The 19,786-nt window shown below is 42.6% G+C and overlaps 2 protein-coding genes and 1 long non-coding RNA gene across 13 annotated transcripts in view; 2 read left to right on the top strand and 1 right to left on the bottom strand.

Annotated features, from left to right (window-relative positions):
* Positions 1 to 19,786, bottom strand: part of LOC135272713 (ankyrin repeat domain-containing protein 36B-like) — a 175,769-nt gene that overhangs the window by 79,131 nt on the left and 76,852 nt on the right. The window lies entirely within an intron of this gene.
* The window catches only part of LOC135272745 (uncharacterized), a 35,834-nt gene that overhangs the window by 15,503 nt on the left and 545 nt on the right, over positions 1 to 19,786 (top strand). The gene's annotated exons all lie outside the window — the stretch shown is intronic.
* Positions 1,284 to 13,894, top strand: LOC135272718 (uncharacterized). Its single transcript, XR_010340707.1, has 2 exons — positions 1,284 to 1,373; positions 9,385 to 13,894. It is a non-coding gene; the product is annotated as an uncharacterized LOC135272718 (long non-coding RNA).

Below are 19,786 nucleotides of genomic sequence, written 5' to 3'. Positions count from 1 at the left end.
GGGGAGGCCTCAGGAAACTTACAAAAGGGGGAAAAGCACCTTATAGAACCATCAGATCTAGTGAGAACTTATTACCTTCCACTGGGTACCTCCAGTGACATGTGGAGATTATGGGAATTACAATTCAAGTTGAGATTTGGGTGGGGCCACAGCCAAACCATATCAGAATGCTTCTGCCACAACACTTCCTCTTTATGCTGTGGTTAACAATTTTGAGTTAAAACCAGATTGCTGCTTTGAGAAATAAACCCTGACTACACAGAGGGCATTCTGTTCATGTCTGAGAGAAAATGTTTCATTCAATTTAAATATTCTCATCCTCAAAATGTGATAAAAGTGCACCCAAGAGCCATCAGAAGATTGATTATGAGAAAGACCCATTAATGCTGACCTTGAAGTACCAGAGCACAGAAAGAGGGGAAGGAGCACCTATCCTGTGTAGATGAGGGTCAGGTATATTTTCAAAGCCAGACAATCTGGGTCAATCGAGAAAGAGGGAAAGTGACACATATGCAAATTTGGATTGATATTATATAAATGAACTCTTGATTATCCACATGGTGACCTACAGCAATAACAAATGTACACACACCCTAAGTTACATAGGCACGCCTTTAACCACACTTACACGTGCTGGGGAATGTCAGATAGGCAGGGTGAATGCAAGGTGTGTGAGATTTCTGATGATGCAGAGGAAGAACGCCAAATTGCTAGGTTTCTTGTTTTTCACTGAGACTCCTCAGCTGGGTATGTTTTGAGGTAGGTATGAAAACGCTGTGACTTCTGTGGCTTTCCTTATGAAGAAGTTAAAATGTGTAATATTTTCTTTTAAAAGATGACACATTTATCAGTCTTCTAGCTACGATTATTTAAATTCTGATACCCTCCTGTTGGGGAGAAGCTGTCAGAAGTTGTGTTTTCATCTATGTTCTGAAAGTGCCTTATCCCTTCTAGTGTTGAAAAGGTTGATGAAAAAATAAAAGAACCCACAAGAAAGTGACACCAAGATTTCTCAGGGCTTTCTTACTGACTTTGCTTCTTCACCTAATACATTAGGAGACAGAAAGTTACCTTTGTCATTTTGGTTTTTGTTTTTATTTCTTTTTACTTTACTAATCTTTTGAAGAGTCTTCTTGTACTTCACGTCCCCACATTACTGCGGTTGAAGGGGAGCCTTTCTATCTGAAATATTGCTCGTCTTCACATGAACATAAGATTGAAGCAAACACCAGAAGATGGCAAAAAAGCAGTGGATCACAGAAACGTGTGGAGCTGAACCCAAGCAGTTCACCAAGAATTGGTTTGCAAGATCATGCTTTGGAGTTTTGGCCTGTTGAGTTGAATGACACGGGATCTTACTTTTTCCAAATGGGGTGAGTAACGGTTTCTTTTTAGAGTGTATTTTATAGCCCTCTTGTCCTTTGTTCAGCAACTCAAATATGCATTAATCTGAAAGGTCAAATAATCAGCACATCTTTTTCTTTCCTACTCTTCCTACAACATGAAATACGTTCTTTGTTATAGAACAAAATAAATTTATCTCTCTCTGTTTATTTTCTTAATGACCTTAGTAAAAGGAGGTTACCTTAATAGGATTTCTTTTTAGGGGATCCTTGTCAATAAGAAGTCGCAATTGCATGAAAGTCAGTTTTAAAATTCAGCTGCTCCTATTGTCTAGATGCCCCCAGTCAAATGAAATCAGTGGCTCAGACTTCACAGTAATATTAATGTATTGTGAAGGGGACAGTGTCAGCTTCCTGGGTGGCATCCTTGGTGGGGAACAGACATGGGGTTGATGCAGACACACATGAGTCCAGTCTGCAGTGGTTCAATGGGAGCCAGAAGGCAGTGCTAGTGGAGCGTGTGCATCTGGCAGCCAATCACAACCCACAGCTTGGGGCAGTGAGAGAGTGCAACATGGAAATGCTTTGAAGTTTACTCATGGGGTGTCCCTAGATTTTGCCAGGATACTCATAATTTAGTTGCGTAACTTCCATGAAATGAGTGCAGTCAACTGAAAGCATCACCTACACTTACTGAATGCGTTTCTCTTTAGATGTACCTACCTACATATGTAGGTATTGTTATAGAGACTTGAGACTGACCTGCAGGAAATAGCTCAGGGCCAGCTGAAGGATGATGGTGTGCAGATTTCATATGTAGCAGATTTCTTTTAGAAGCACTTCTAGACTGAGTCTTGATCATTATCAACCATGCTGTTGAGAGCAGAGTGAGCTATCACTATGAAAGCTTGGTAGCAGTCCTGTGGTTTTGCACCAAATTAGGTCATTTTTGTTTGTTTTTATACATAGGAAATCCCAGGCCTTAGAAAAAATTAAATAGATCTTTTGATAAACACCAATACATCTTCAGGTGACCTTTGAAAAACAATAATTACAGAAATGGGTCACAACTGGGATTTTTCATAACTCTAAGGACGAATGAATACTCACAAATGGGGTAAAGGAAAAAGAACAACAAACACATCTGCCCCCGCTTTTGACTCCTGATTGAATGAAATTTATTTAAAGGAATAAAGTATTCTGGACAGGGCATAGAGAGCACATTGAAAGGAACAGCCAGGCATCTATGATCATCACTTGGAAATAACAGAAGCAAATGGTATTGGTCATCTTTCTGACATAGGGAGTAGAGAATACAGCCTGACTTAGGAAACAACAATGGAAGCAAAAGATTGAGGTAGGATTTCAGAGAGGTGTGGAGAGACAGGGTAGCAGACAGGAGATGCTGAGAAAAATGAGGTGTCCCAGAGTGGATATTGGAGACTGATCACTGTGAGAGTGAAGTGATGAGGAGAGAAGCAGCTTTGACGATGGCTTTGACGATAAATGGGATTCTACATGGAAGCAGGTTGTTTTAGACACCTAGGAGCATAGAAGATACAGACATCTTCAAATATAGTGCAATTGGTAAGCAGTATTTACTGCAGATGTGTGTGTGTGTGTGTGCACATGCATGTACAGACACGTGTGTTGTGCAATTGGTAAGCAGTATTTACTGCAGATGTGTGTGTGTGTATGTACACATGTGTGTTCTAACTTAGGTGTGTAAGCCTTTGTAGTTTGATGTGGAATCTATCACTGAACAGACTTTACACCTGAAATTTTCCCATTAGAACAGTAATTCTTTAATTCTTAGGAGTCCATTGCTAATGATCAAATGCCACTAAAGACTGATAATTCAGTCCTGCAGTGAAAATCACTTTGTCTCACCAAATTTTAAGAAAAAAAACAACTAAGAAGGAAGGGGATATAGGAGTTTTCAATGATAGAGGTGAAGAAATGAAGGTGTAGAGAAATGCACACACAGAAATGTAATAATCAGATCCTAGGCTGACAGGCAGCAAGTTCAGCTTGGTGAGCAGCCTCAGAAGAGGGGGCTGGTGCTTATCCCCTGGTGTGTGTGGACAAAAATGAGTGGCCTTCATAACCAGGATGGGCTGGGCCTGTGGCAGGAAAGTGTGGTCACAGCCTTGGGCCAGTTGGCCTAAGTGTTCACCAGCCTTGGAGTTCCTGGATGGCAGGTGCAGTGTGATGTTGCTTGTTTCAGCATTCCCATTGCAGTGTCCTGCACATGGAGTATAATCAGTCCTCTAGCATTTGTTGAGCATTAGGAATTGAGGATTACAGAGGTAGAGAACAATGCAATCTGACAAGATGGGAATATTCATGTACTCTATTCCTTTTAAGCAACAGGTCAGAGAGATCCAGAAATCTCTGTCTCTCCAGTTCATCAAGGCTGGGGAGACTTTACAAAAATACACTGGAGAGGAAGATTCTGCCAATGGGATTCTGAATCCATTTCAAGGACCAGATAGCTCTATCATGTCCCATGGCTGCTGACCCATTGTCTCTAACCATGACAACAGTCTGCCACCTTCTCCAGTCATGGCCAATCTTTCATAAAGTCATGCCCAAGGTGAAGGGGCCAGATTCATTGGATTGTGAAAGTGATTAGAATTGTGCAAAGCACTTCTGGCCTTTGGGGCCAAATAGATGTGCATTTGCATCCTGGCCCCATCTTGTAGCAAGTGTGTGCCCTGAGCAAGTTGTTTAACCTCTCTGAGATTTAGCATTCTCATTGGAGCCTAAGGAAAATAGTCCTCTCCCTTGCACTTACATAGTCTAACACTTGGAACTCAGTAAGTGCTAGTCCTGTTTTCCTTCTATCCTATTGAAGGGGAACTGGAAGAGCCTAAAGTGAGCACACATGTGTCAGGCATATAGGATAACTTAACAACAAGTGTCTGCTGTGTTTAGTAAACGAATCTACATATCCCAGGTGCAGGGTAAGCTAACATCAAATTGGAAACATTTTCTTTTTAAGAACTTCATTTAAAAAATACTGTATCTTTTTCCAATTCTAGATCACTAATTTATTTCTTCCTTCCCTTCCCTCCCTCCCTCCCTCCCTCCCTCCCTCCCTTCCTTCCCTCCTTCCCTCTCTTCTTTCTTTCTTCTTTTTCTTTCTTTCCCTTCCTTCCTTCCTTCCTTCCTTCCTTCCTTCCTTCCTTCCTTTCCTTCTGTCTGTCTTCCTCTCTTTCAACAGAGTTTTGCTGTTGTTACCCAAGCTGGAGTGCAACAGCACAATCTCGGCTTGCTGCCACCTCCGCCTCCTGCCTCAGCCTCCCAAGTAGCTGGGATTACAGGCACCCACCACTACACCCAGCTAAGTTTTGTATCTTTAGTAGAGACGGGGTTTTACCATATTAGTCAGGCTGGTCTCAAACTCCTGACCTCAGGTGATCCACCTGTCTCAGCCTCCCAAAGTGCTGGGATTACAGGAGTGAGCCACTGCACCTGGCCTAGTGATAGTCCTGATCACTAATTTCTGATCAGGAGGAAAAACAACTATAAAATCTACTCATACTCACTTTTGGTCAGTAAGGCATTTAAAGAGCTAATTCAATTACACTGAGGGCAGCAACTCCAGACTTTGGTTTATTCAACAGTAAGAGAAGGGGATTGGAACAAATTGCCTTGAGAAACATGAAACCTAACGCATATACACACACATTTAGAAAACAACATCAGGAGTTTATAGACTTGGTGAAACCAAAGCCAACCTCCAATCCTGGACTAAGACTCTCTAAACTTATCCATCACCAAAGATCATTGACATTGTAAACATCTCCTGTTCTGACATCCATAATATATTGTCTGCAGTAGGATATGTACGTGTGTGTGTGTTTGTGTGTTTGCGTGCATGTGTGTGTTTCTCTGTGTGTGTAGACTGCTCAGGTTTTCATTTTTTACCTCCTGCTCCCATGACAGTTGTTAAATTTCTTGCTCCTCTGAACCAAAAGGAGGCAGAGCAGGGTTTGCACATCAATGAATCGATCTCTTTAAAAAAATAAAGGAAAAATATAGCATTGGTTACTAAAGGGAAGAGGGTGACATTTGCAAAGTTTCTGTAGCATTATAAAATACATTTACATCTTTATTCCATAGAAATCATACTCAGGAATGGAACTTAAGTGTCATCAGAAGAAATAAACACAGCTGTTTCACTGAGAAACAAGTAACTAGTAAAGCTGTGAGAGTTAAAAAATTTTTGCAGATAACCTGTGAAAACAGTTACTATCAAAAACTGGTCAACAGCACATCATTGTATAAGGTAATGCTTTTTATAATATTTTAACTTTAAGACTTGATGGAAAAGATAAAATTCCCAAATCAGGGGCTGAGAGCTACCATTTTGGTCTCATAACAAAGAAGCTGCCTGACCCCACATGGCCTACTGGCCCTGTTTGAGCCAAGTTCCTCACTGGTTTGTTGCCAAGAGCTGATACATAGTATTGATATGTGTTCCACAGTAGTTTCCCTGGATTTGGTGTTCAATAAATGATCACAGCTTCCTCTCCCACACCCTTCCTTCATTTTCCTTCTCTTTCAATAAGTTAATTTTTAGGAATGCTAATTTAAGGATTTCCATTTCTCCTGTCACACATACTTAATATTTAAAACTCGATTGTATATGTTTTTCTGAATATATTAGTTTATTTTATAAAATTAGAAGATGGAAAACTGAAAAATGAAGAAAGCAAAAATCACTCATAATTTCATCAGTTAGAGACTTTGTGGTTTTTTTCTGTGAAGCATCTGGTTTTTAAAAGCGGTCTTTTTTTTTTTATTGCTTTTTTCTTCTAAAAATCATGTTGTGACTATCCCTTCACATCTTTAAATAATCTTCGAAGCATGGGCTTTCATTTTGCATGTGCCTGGTTTCATCTAACTTATCCCATTGTTATTGGACATTTGTGAATTTCCTATTTTTCACCATTATTTAAAGATGAAAATGATTACCATTTCCACAAATCCTTGGGTGTTTATGTAATTTGTCGTTCAATCAAATCCCTAAATGTAGAATTATTGGATCAAAGGCTGAGAGCATGTTAGCATGTTTATATGGCTTTTTCTCCACACAATCAAATTCATCTCCAGGGAGTTATGCCAATTTTACCCACACTTGATAAAAGAATTCCAATTTTCTGTCACCTCCACAACACTGGGAAATAATACTCCTAGAATGTTTAAAATTTGATATGAGGCCGGGCGCGGTGGCTCAAGCCTGTAATCCCAGCACTTTGGGAGGCCGAGGCAGGTGGATCACGAGGTCCAGAGATCGAGACCATCCTGGTCAACATAGTGAAACCCCGTCTCTACTAATACAAAAAATTAGCTGGGCATGGTGGCACGTGCCTGTAATCCCAGCTACTCAGGAGGCTGAGGCAGGAGAATTGCCTGAACCCAGGAGGCGGAGGTTGCGGTGAGCTGAGATCGTGCCATTGCACTCCAGCCTGGGTAACGAGCGAAACTCCGTCTCAAAAAAAAAAAAAAAAATTGATATGAAAAATTTCTAAACCTCCTAGTGGTTTTTCACTTTTCTTAGTAATAAATTAAACTTTTGTATATATTTATTAGATCTTAACCACAATAAGGCAATTTTGTGGATTGTCTGTTTATTTTCTCTGTTTTCTTCAGTTGAATTTTTAAAGCTCTTATACACCATTAAAAAGCATACCTCTTACTTGTTGAATTTTAAAAGCTCTTATACACCATGGAATACTGTATAGCCATAAAAAATGATGAGTTCATGTCCTTTGCAGGGTCATGGAGGAAGCTGGAAACCATCATTCTCAGCAAACTAACACAGGAACAGAAAACCAAACACAACATGTTCTCACTCATAACTGGGAGTTGAACAATGAGAACACATGGACACAGGGAGGGGAACATCACACTCTGGGGGACTAGGGGAAGGATAGTATTAGGAGAAATACCTAACATAATAATGGGTTGATGGCACGTGTATACCTATGTAACAAACCTGCACGTTCTGCACATGTATTCCAGAACTTAAAGTAAATAATAAATAAAAGCTGTTTTAGACCATGCTATAGGAATTATATATACACATATATATAGTGTGTGTGTGTATAGAGTGTGTATATGCATAAAAAACATACACATTCCTATCCATGCACACACACAACACGAATTGTGTAGTTCAGGGATCCGCAATCCCCGGGCCACCCCACCATCACTCACATTGCCACCTCCTGTCAGATCAGCAGTGGCATTAGACTCTCATAGGAGTGCAAACCCTATTGTGAACCAGGCATGAGAGGAATCTAGGTTGCACACTCCTTGTGAGAATCTAATGCCTGATGATCTGTCACTGTCTCCCTTCAACCCTAGATAGGACCATCTAGTTGCAGGAAAACATGCTCAGGGCTCCACTGATTCCACATTATGGTGAGTCATATAATTATTTCATTATATATTACAATATAATAATAATAGAAATAAAGTGCACAATAAAAGCAATACACTTGCATCATCCCCAAACCAACCATATCCCTTCAACCCCCCCACCCTCGGTCATGGAAAAATTGCCATCCATGAAACCAGTCTCTCTGTCAAGACGGTTGGGGACAGCTGATGTAGTTTATATTGAATAACAAGTATGAATCATGTGCTTCTGTCATGGAAACTTTAAAGAGCTGTAAGAGAGAGTGGTCTGAACAGAACTCAGGAAAGCTGAAACAAGTGATGATGATTTCCCTGAAACCTTTGTTTGTACCTTATGCTTGAGCACTGTTTACTTGTGGTTTTCAAAAACAGCTCTTATTCTGAAATGTTTTCTAAACATTTGAGTCAGTCCTGAGTTGACTTGACTCTATGTCCCATCAATGTACTAATGCATTACAGTACATTTAAATTAGTGAGGCTTGGTGTGCCAAGTTTTAAGAAATTCCAAAATACAGATATTTAAATTAAGAACATTGGTGCATCAAGGATGTTTAGCTAAACAATTGACTACAGGGCTAAGTATTCTAAGCCTGTTGACTGACCATGACTTTACCTGAGAGCAAGGAGGGTAAATCAGTAAACCATTAACTGGAAAAGAAAATGAAGAGTCTTTCATCTTTTCCACAGCTTGGAAAAATTAGTCTGGTTTTATAAAACTTTGACTTATACATAAATAAGTTACTGATGTGAGGTACACATGTGGGTGCTTCATGGGCACATTCTATGCACAATGGGGTCTAGCCCCAGTGGCTGCCAGCTCTGAGGAAGAAGTCTGTGGGCAGTAGATTCTCTTTGCCTGGTGTTTGCAGAAACAGTGTCCATTGCTCAAGGATGGTCATTCAGCCCTCAGCCCTCCTATGTGGTCCTTGGATGACTCCGGGACCTACGTCTGGATATCAGATGTGCTGGATTGAAGAAAGTGATTTTATTTATTACAATTAGTATTAATTCCTGTGACATGTATGGAAATGTGTGTGTGTGAAATAGAGATGTTTGGGTGTACCTATGGATTTGAATATTGTTGATGCATTTCTAATCAGCTTGCTGGCTTCTGGCGAAGGTTGTTAAGGGCATGGGTGGTCTGCTAGCTACTCAGGTCTCTGAGTAATTCTCCTCCCACCCCACTACCCACCTCTGGGACGTGTAGGGTGGAATACACAAAATTGGACTGAACATGTGGGAAACAGAGATGTCACTCAAGCAAGGATTTTTGTTGTAGTGTTTTCTCTGTCTCTGTCTCTCTGTTTGTATCTCTGCATGCGTTTAAAGGAGAGGTGAAAGGAAATTGACAAAAGCAGCTACAATGCTTCTATTTCCTCATGCTGTACTTCCCAGTATGTATTAATAACGACAATCATAACAACAGCAATGGGACTGCTTTTTATTCTTTCAGTAAAAGTAGTATCAAGTAACAGACATATACGCAGGAATTGCTTCTTTCCATTCTTTTTTCCTTTTTCTCTAAAGATATTTAACTCAAAAATTTGGATAATTGTAATATGAATTCGGCTTTTACTTAAAGTATTTTAACTTGCTTTCTTAAAAACAGAACTGTAAAAAACTACTGGAGCACAAGGAAAACCCAATGATAAAGAAGAATGCTGAGTTTGAAGATCAAGGGTATTACTCCTGCGTGCATTTCCTTCATCACAATGGAAAACTATTTAACATCACCAAAACCTTCAATATAACAATATTGGGAGGTAAGGGAAATCTTAGAATTGGGAAGAAACAGATGTATTTTAGTAAAGTGGAATTTTTTTTATTCTTGAAAACTGCGTAGGAATTGAGAAACCACTTAGTTGGGGTTATGACCACATCACTAGTTCAAATATAAGGGTCAAAATCTTCATTTTGGTGAACCTCTACTTGGCTGAAAAACAACCTCTTTTTGGGAAGGAAATGAAAATCTATATAAATAAACCACACATAAGTCAGCTCTTTCTCATATATTTGAGTAAATTCTGGAATCTTTTGTTGTTAAATTTACATTTTCACGCCATAAATATTTATTGAAGACATCTGTAGTCAATAAACTGTACTCAGCACAACGAGGCAGGGAAGCAAGGAAATATGAGATGAAGTGAGCACTGTACTATTCTCAAGGGATTTGATTGTAATCAGGAGAGGCAATAAGCTACATGAAGGTGCCACCGTATCAAACAGCATCACCTGTGAGGCTGCAAGAGTGCAAGGGGAAGCTGGAGGAAGGACAGATGCAGGAGACTCAATTTGACCTTGGTCTTGGAGGGGGAGCTTCATGAATGAGGGAAGACCTGCTGAGGAAAGGGCTGTCGGCTGAGAGAGTGTAAGGAACACTGATGTGCTGATGGGAAGGGAGCCATGCTGGGCCCAGGCTGTGTGTGATGGAAGAACAGAATCCTGGGACATTAAAGGTATTTAATTAAACCTCACCCAGTGAAGATATTCATCATAAAGCACAGTCATTAATTGATCATCCAGTCCCTTCTTAAAAACTACCAAGGAAATGACCAAATCACACAGCAGCGTAATCCAGATTTTAGTATCTGATTGTCGAAGTCTTTTTTTCTGTTGAGTCCAAATATTCCCTTCTCGTAGCTTCCAACCACTGATTTTGGTTTGCCTTCAAGAATTTCATAGATTAAGTCTGGCCCCTTCTTAAAATGACAGCTCCTTTGATGATTTGAAGACAATGGTTTATCCAGCCTAGACTTCCCCCCGCCATCATCCTGAGGAACTGGAAACTGTAACACCTGTGTGGGTGGCTTGTTTAGCAAAATCTGTGGGCTCGCATTCGGTACAGCCTTTGCTTTAGCAGCATCTTTCCTCTTCACTACAACTGTGTAGCGATATACACCCACGTATTGCCAGGGTAACAAATTGCCCCAAGTTTAGGGACTTTGCTAAAATCAAAGTTTTGGCAGGATTCGCTACTTCCAGAGACTCTAGGGGAAAATACATTTTTTTTGCCTTTGCCTTTTCCCATTTCTAAGAGGCCACCTGCAGTTCTTGGCTTGTGCCACTTCATTTCAGAGTCAAACACATTTGATTCCCTCATCCCATCTCCTTTTTGACTCTGACCTTTCTGTCTCCCTGATGACCTTGAGACTACATTGTGCCCACCTAGATAACCCAGGGTGATCCCCTTGTCTCAAGATCTTTAATTTAATCACATCTAGAGGTTCCTTTTGCCATGTAACGTATCTTATTCACAGGAACTCGGGAGTAGGATATGGGAAACTTTGGGGTCTATTATTCTGCCTGCCACAGCCCAGAGCCTAGGAAACCCAAAACTGAATTTTTAAACTCAAAAACTTAAATTCTATGTATAATCATCTACCTTGGGCCGGGCCAGTGGCTCATGCCTGTAATCCCAGCACTTTGGAAGGCTGAGGCAGGTGGATCACAAGGTCAGGGGTTCAAGACCAGCCTGGCCAACATGGTGAAACCCTGTCTCTTGTAAAAATACAAAAATTATCCAGGCATGGTGGCAGGTGCCTGTAATCTCAGCTACTCAGGAGGCTGAGGCAGAGAATTGCTAAAACCCAGGAGGCAGAGGTTTCAGTGAACCAAGATCACGCCACTGCATTCCAGCCTGGGTGACAGAGTGAGATTGAATCTTAAAAAAAAAAAAAAAAAAATCATCTACCCTAAAATCTCCAATTTTACTTTCTTACATGTATTTTTATCTTATATGAATCTCTGTTCCTTTGATTCTTTCAGAACCTACACCCTCTTTCCCACCATCTTTGCTTTTGCTTTCCACCCATCAGCAACTCTTTCCTTCCTTCTTTGACGAAGCCATAAGAGTATCCATTATTAAAAGGGTACTTGCTATGGGCCAGGGATTGTGCCAAGTACTTGAGTTGAATCATCTCATATCATCCTCACAACAGTTCTGTGAGGCTGTGGCCTTGGATGAGTTAATTTCCTTAGTTCCTCTCTGCCTCAGCTTCCTCATGATGAAATGGGACAGTAATAGTTCATCCCTTGTAGGGCTGGTTGATGACGACCGAGTGAGTGAGTGTGTGTACAGCTCTAGGATGGCTCCAGGGACAGGAAGAGCTCTGCTGTAATGACCATATCCCACTGCTGGGTTCCCATACCTCACCTGCAGCACAAGATATTCTTCTCCCATAATTTTCCCTCTTATTTTTCTTGTCTCCTTGGAGAATGTCAGCTGAGTCTCTAAGGACTCCACTAAAATGTCCCTCCTCCTTCATGCCCCCATGACCTCTTGTTTGTATTTCTGATTGCTGTCAGAGTTGCATTACATGTGTGTCTCAGTCAATAACTTTATAAGTGTCTGGAAAGGTTTGCACTGAGTTCTGTTCCTCATCTTTGCATCTTGAATACCTATGACTGGCACTTGGCACATAATAGGTGCTCATTACATGTCTGTTGTGTGCATTATTGAGAGAGCAACAACTCCTTCGATGCTACATACAACAAAAGGTCTAGACACTTCACCATCCTAGCTATGTTTTTGGATTTGGTAAAGTTGCCATCAGTTTACAGAAATTAGAGCTTGTAGTTGGAGAGGACCGTCAGGGGGTGTTCTGGCCTGTATTGAGGACAGTGGGGCTCTGAACTCCTGCCTTCTCCATGTTGTGTCTTTATTATGGTACACTTGCCATCACAGATGGAGATCTCTTACCTGCCACATGGTGACCGCTGTAGTGGTGGAAAAGTGTGATACCTCTCCTCCCCATGATAAGGGTCATGACAATGCTCCCATAAAAAAGACAGATTAACAAGAAGCAAGCAAAACGAGTTTATTTAATCAAACTTTTCTGTGACATGGAAGCCTTCAGAAATGAAGACGCCAGGGCCGGGTGCTGTGGTTCATGCCTGTAATCCTAGCACTTTGGGAGGCTGAAGTGGGCGGATCACCTGAGGCCAGGAGTTTGAGACTAGCCTGACCAACATGATGAAACCCAATCTCTACTAAAAATATAAAAATTAGCTTGGCATGGTGACAGAACCTATAATCCCTGCCTCTTGGGAGGCTGAGGCAGGGAGAATTGCTTGAACCCAGGAGGCGGAGGTTGCAGTAAGCTGATAGTATGCAAGCCTGGGTGACACAGTGGGACTCAATCAAAAAAAAAGAAAAAAGAAAAGAAAGGAAGGAAGAAAGCAAGGAAGGGAGGGAGGAAAGGAAGGAAGGGAGGGAGGAAAGGAAGGAAGGAAGGAAGGAAGGCACACCCCAAGACTCAGGGAAAACTGTTTTTTAAGTCCTTAGGCTCTAGAAGCATGGACAGCCACATAGAAATATGATTGGACAAAAGGGTATGACCTAATGCTAATAGACTCAGTGGGGAAACCCACCAAGACCTGTCTGCTCAGATTCTTCTTGGCCTCTCTGTTGCATTTCTTTTTCCTGGGTAATAGACTGAGTGGCAAAACCCAGCAAGACCTGTCTGCTCAGATTCTTCTTGGCCTCTCCGTTATATTTCTTTTTCCTGGATAGAGGGCAGAGGGTATTAAGATCTACTGTCAGACCAAAGAAGGTCAAAGAATTTTTGACCAGCTCCTAGACAGAAAGGCAGAAGGTTAGAGTCATGCTTCTAGGTTCTATGGCTTATTTTGGGGAAAGGATTTTAGTTTTTATGATCTGCTTTGGGAAGAAGTCTGGTTTCTATGACTTGCTTTGGGGAGAATGGGGGCATGAAGCAGAAGGGCAGGAGAAGGTCACAGAGATCTTGATTTTGAGGCTGCTTTGAGGCCTTCCAATGTCCTTTAGTTTAAAGTACTCAACCTGCCAAAACGCCATACTTTGGGCACTGTTTTTGGAACCCAGGAGTACCATTGCCTTCAGCTCATGCCCGTGAATCACAGTCACCCGAATTTCCACCGGGCATCTGCCACTTTCCTGGTCTCATGCTATGGCTGATCTGGTGGCATCTCCTCCTACTGCTGACGACCTCTGTGCCATTTTGATTCTGATGCTAGCCTCCTAGGTAGACTGGTCACGTCAAGGGTATGCACTAAGGTGCTGTCTTCCTTTTGTGACCTACATGGGACTGCTTTCTTCACTTTATACCAGTTGTACAAACTCAGGGCTGATCTGGATTTCCTATGATTTCATTTGAGTGTTAGTAGACAGCACCCTTTGCTTAAGATGTTCTTCACAATTCCCCTTCTCAAATCTTCCATGCAAGTTTTTTTGGGGAAAAAAAATCGATCCAGAGAAAGGTAGTCAGTAGCAGTTTTCCCCTTCATACGGAAATTGCTTCCTGCCTCTTTGTCTTTGAATTCAAGTCCATGTTGCTTCATGCTGCCAGATCTGAAAGTTAGTTCCTTCCCTAGATACATCTCAGCTCCTCTTGCCTGTCTGCCAGAATTTCAGGCTTGCCCAGAGACTCTGAATCCCGGGGAACCCAGTCCTGACTGTCAACCCCAGGGTCTACTGTGCTGGTTTCATTCTCCTGTTCCTGCTCACATATCTGCCCACTGCATTCTCCACTGCTCACTCTGTGGCACTGCACTTTCTGAGAGGGCTCAGGGAGGTGTGGAAGCTGCAGGAAAGCTTTTGAGTCCCACTATACTCCACTTGACCAGGCATTCTGCTTGCTGAGCACCCGCAAGTCCCAGAAGCGCTGCTCTGGACATTGCTTGGAAACGCCCCCAAAGCACCGTGGTTACTAGAAGGGAACAGTCCTGGTCATGAGGATCATTACCAATGCAGATATCAGGGTCAACAATAACTTAACTATGTACCAGTTTAAATTTATGACCACAGCTGCTCTTAGGGCTTGCAGTTGTCAGCTGCCTTAGGCAAGAGCCTGCTGAGTGATGATTTACTTCCCAAGCATCACCAGATGGGGACTGAGAAGACAGGATTTATGTGCAATCCTTCCAGTCGAGGTCAGAAGCCACTCAGGAGCAAAAGTAGAACTTGGCCTATAGGCATGGACTTAACCAACAGGGCCAGGGCTGAGGTGAGGTCCCTGGGGCACAATATGGAAGGGACACTGCTCTTAGCATCCTGCCAAGGAACACTGGGCACCTAGAAGGATTTGCTTTTTTTACCCTGTCTTGGCCCCATGCCCTGTAAATCCATCACAGGCCAGCTGAGGAGGACAGATGGAGGGAATCACGACAGAGCAGAAAGGCTCTTCCCAGTGATTTTGCATGGTCCAAGTCCTGCTTGTTTGATCATCTGGGAGTCAGGCAGCAGTGGAGGGGCATCTTCCTCTGCCTTTTAGTTAAAGTGAGCAGAAGCTGCAGATCTGAGTGAGAGGAAACCACGTATAAGGTGCTTTAAGCATCTCTGTGGGTAGGGAGTTGATGGAAAATGAAACAACAAACAACATATCTACAACCTTTAGTTAATGCAAATAGGACTCAAGTGAATGCAAACTGCTGACTACTGGAATCTTTGTTACATGAAATGAGCACATTCTAATAGATGCTTGTCTTAGAGAAGCTCAAGGCAACACTAATATATTTGTCTTTTCTTTTGTCACTTCTAGATAGCGGTTATATAGTTCCGGTTCTTCTTGGATCAAAGCTTAACCATGTTGCAGTGGAATTAGGTATACTCCAACAGACGTATATTCTGTATTTATGAGTAGGGGACATAATACAGTCTTCCAAGGGTAAATATGATTCATTATTGAATGACACCAGATACACATTTCATATTTAGCAAATAACATTACAAAACTAGAAAAAGGGTGGCATTTTTTGAATGTTGCCACTTTTAACCTGACTTAAAAGAGGCAACATTTTGAAGTTCAAGAGACAGTGGAACTGCCTGTGGTCTATAGACTGTTTTTGTTGTCCTGTGTGTGGCTTTTATTTAACCGTCTCCAGGGTCATTTCTAAATATGAAAATTCAGGCTGGGCATGGTGGCTTACACTTGGAATCCCAGCACTTTGGGAGGCCAAGGTAGGCAGATCACTTGAAGTCAGGAATTTGAGACCAGCCTGGCCAGCATGGCAAAACCCCATCTCTACTAAAAATACAAAAATTAGCTGGGCATGGTGGCATGTGCCTGTAGTCCCAGCTACTCAGGAGACTGAGGCAGGAGAATTGCTTGAACCTAGAAGGTGGTGGTTGTAATGAGCCAAGATCATACCACTGGACTCCAGCCTGGGAGACAGAGCAAGACTCTGTCTCAAAAAAAAAAAAAAAAAAAAAGAAAGAAAAATTCAATGAGAACATTCTGGAGAGATGATTCAAACTAATTTAGTGGTTTGAATGTTTGATTAATTGATTGACTTTGAATCAATTTACTGATTTGACTGTATGTATATTTAGGGTTTGTCTAGCTAGATCCTATGAATCAGCATGTCCAATTGAGTAATTTCTTTCGAAAGAGGAAAAAAAGAAGGAAAGGAAGAAATTCACATATACTAAATATGCTAAGCCAGGTATTGTGCTAGGTCATTGAAATATATTATTGAATTAAATCCTCCAAGCAACACTGAGGCATGTATTCTCATTTTATGAATTAAATAACTGAAGTACAAAAAGGCTAAGTAACGTGTCCAAAGTTGAATCACTGAAAAGTGGCAGTCTCTGTTGATTGCTTCCAAAGTCCACACCTTATAACCACAGTTGGAGCCACAGTGGTTTATATGACCATATGTGCCCAGTGCAGCTGGGGTCCTATGCCATTTGTACCTGAGGTTTACCTGCTTTATATTTTTATTTATTTATTTGTCTTTATTATTTTTTCTTCTACTCAGTGGGGCTTAACCTGCACCTTTTGTTCTAGTTTGTACACCTGAAGAGTTAGATAATTAATTTTAATTATCCACTGGTAGTATATACATTCAAGTTTCCCAGTAAGCACTACTTTAGCTGTTTGTCATATTTTCATACTATTCAGTTTAAACCATTTCTTCAAGTTTCCCTTGTAATTTGTTTTTCCACCAAAAAATATTATTGTTTTAAAATTTCCAAATATTTGGGAAACTTTCTAGTCATTGTCTCTTGTTGATGTCCACTTTAATTTCATTATAGTCCAAGATTATACACAGTGTCATTTCAACCTTTTGGAATTTGTAGTGACTTACTTAAGACCTACAATATGGTATATTTTGCTGAATGTTCCAAGGGCATTTGAAAAAAGATATAGTCTATTGGTTTTGGTTTTATTATTCTTTAAATGTCAATTTGGTTAAGTTTGTTAATGGTGCTGTTCAAAAAATTTATATCCTTACCAATCTCTTATCTGCTTGTTCTATCTGTTGCTGAGAGAGGCATGTGAATATCTCCAACTATTAAGGTCAATTTGTCTCTATCTCCTTTTGTTCTGTAAATTTTTGTTTTATATACGTTGGAGCTATCTTATATGCCTACACAGATTTATGCTTGTTGAATTGACACTTTTATCATTATGAAATATTTCTCTTTATCTATCATAATATTTCCTTTCTCAATGTATTGCTGTGATTGCTGTGTCATATGAAATAGCCACTAGTTTTCTTTTGCTTGGAATTAGCATATTTGTCTTTTTTTTTTACATCCCTTTACTACTAACTTTTTTTTGTTCTATACATAAGTGTCTCTCATAAACTGCATGTATTTGGATCTTTCTTGAAATCTGGTCAGCATGATGTTTAGTCCATCTGTATATTTAAAATTACTGTTATAGTCGGTATATCATATATCCATGATATAAAAATATTCATTTTATTCTTTTTAAAATAAATTACATTTTGTTGAAAATGACCATATTTCCATCCACTTGTTCTTCTTTTCTCTGTTTTCTTTCAAACAGTTATTTCGAGTTTTTATCTACTAAAATCTGCCTCTGTAGGCCTGCTTCTATTATCTATCTTTTCTATTGATAATTGTGCACATTTTCTGTCTCTTTGTGTGTCTCTTAACTTTTTATTGTTGATATTTGTGTATCAAATAATTAAAGTGAATACGGTTTGTATTATTTTTTCTTACAAGTAGGTAGTCTGAGAGTTTGGGTATCTCAGTTGACTCAGAACTGAGCTGGGGTGGCTGGGATGTAGGTACATTAGATCCAATCTGCCTTGATCTCTGATAGCTGTGGGGAGAGGGATTGCTGTGGTCATGTGTTAGTTGCAGCCATTTTCTCTGATAGGACTTGCTCTCCCGATTATCATGGAACTCATGGCTTATCCACCAACAGGAAGGCAGCTTGGTGCTGTGGCCCCACCAAACTCAAGGCAATCCCAGGACCCCTGACTGGGACAGAGTCCCCCTCCCCCAGCAGCTGAGGCCCCAGGCTAGGGAAATTTGGCCCCTGCTAGTGAGAGGAGAAACCACTGCACACACTGGCCTGGCTCTGTCTCTGCAGCTGTGTCTTTCCCCACTACTGCCCCCCGGGCAGTACCCAACCTCGTGCCTGCCCCGGGGGCTCTGAGGCCCTAAACGGGAGCGGCCTCAGGGTCTCTGAGGAGATGGGCTGCCGCCTCTGTGAAGTGGGCACCTACCAAAGCTGGGTCCTGGATGCCCTGCCCTGCCAGCCCTGCCCACCTGGATTCAGCTGCTCCCAGGGTGAGTCCCAGAGAGGCCTGGGCAGGAGCAGGGGGACTGGGCCTGGAGGGGATTCTGAGTGGAGCTCGGTGAGGTGGGTAGAGGCGCAGACAGGGAGGGACCCTAAGGGCCTGGGGACACCTGGGGTGTGCAGGAGAAGAGGCCTGGAGCAGTCCAAGTCACAAACCCAAGAACATGGGGAGGATGGGGACACAGAGCAGGTGTGTCAGCTGCCTCCGTGTCAGGTTTAAAAGTCCTCTAGATGCAGAGCAGAGCAGCACGCACACAGATGTGTTGCAGCCAGTGGCCCAGGCACTCTGGAGACTAGGGCAGCCACTGCCCAGCGTTCTGCAGTGCCCAACACCCTTCCCTACACCTGGCTGAGATGGACAGCAAGGGCTGTGGGGGGTGAGGGGGTTACAGGGTACAGAGCCCTCCACTGCCCCCACAATCTAGATCCTTCCCCCATTTTCTGTGTGGTTTCCCCCTCTCCCTCAGCATGTATATCCCTCCCCTGGACACCCCCAGCCCACGCTCAGTTGCTGCCGTGGCCGGGGCAGAATTTCTTCTCTGCGTTCCTCCAGGGTCAGAGTTATCAGGGCCAGCCCTGCCTGGTGGGCCACTACTGCCCTGCAGGGACTCGAAGCCCCAGGCCCTGCCCAGCAGGGACCTTCAGAAGCAGCAGCAGAGCCAGGGCTGCTGAAGAGTGCCAGGGGTGCCCTGTGGACACCTTCAGTGCCCTGCCTGGCCAGGTGGGCTGCCTTACCTATGGCAGTGCTGCTTTCTCTCCACCAGGTGAGTGTCAGGCCTGCCTGCTCCAAACGGCTGACTGCCATCTGGGACCTGCAGCTCTGAGGGTCCAAGATGTAAGGTTTCAGGAAACAGCCACCTATGGCCGAGTGGAGCTGTTCTAGGAGAGCTGCAAGTGAGGGCAGGTGCCTGTCTGTGACTCCCAGGCACTGGGTTGGATTATATGGATGGAACCAGCGTGCATGCAAGGACTCTAGCAGGCAAGGGGGTGGGTGTGAGGGAACCAGCTCAGACCAGGCTCAGCCACTTGCTCAAGATGGCTCAGTGGATGGGGCCAGCTCTGCTGAGGGCCGACTGGACACTGTGGCATGTACAGGTGGAATGTGTGTATGCATGGGAATGTACAGCAAACTCACAGGGCTGAACTTTAATTGAGTGTCGTCAGGCCTCCCTGAGCAGATTCCAACCCCAACAGTGGCAAACAAGCCAGAACTGCAGGAACCACCGTTGGCCACCAGGTGCCAATCACCACCTCAGCCCCGTGCCTCTCCCAGAAGAACAGAGCCCCTTTTTGTCTCCCAACTAAACCTGTGTTTTCCCCTGCCCACCTTCCTGTCCTGCCAGCTCTGCCTGTCAAATCCAGTCCACCCTTCAGGCCTTGGTCTCTGCAGACCTCGCCTCTCCCGCCATCAGGAGGCAGCCTGTGCCATGCTGCAGGACCGCCCCACACAGCTTTGTGGGGTCGTGGATGGGA

The sequence above is a fragment of the Aotus nancymaae genome, unplaced genomic scaffold (genome assembly GCF_030222135.1).
Source record: "Aotus nancymaae isolate 86718 unplaced genomic scaffold, 86718_ANA_hifiasm-v0.15.2.pri h1tg000131l, whole genome shotgun sequence".
NCBI classification, from domain to species: Eukaryota; Metazoa; Chordata; class Mammalia; order Primates; family Aotidae; genus Aotus; species Aotus nancymaae.
The sequence above is the reverse complement of the archived record's forward strand: the minus strand, read 5'-3'. Positions and strand labels throughout refer to the sequence as shown.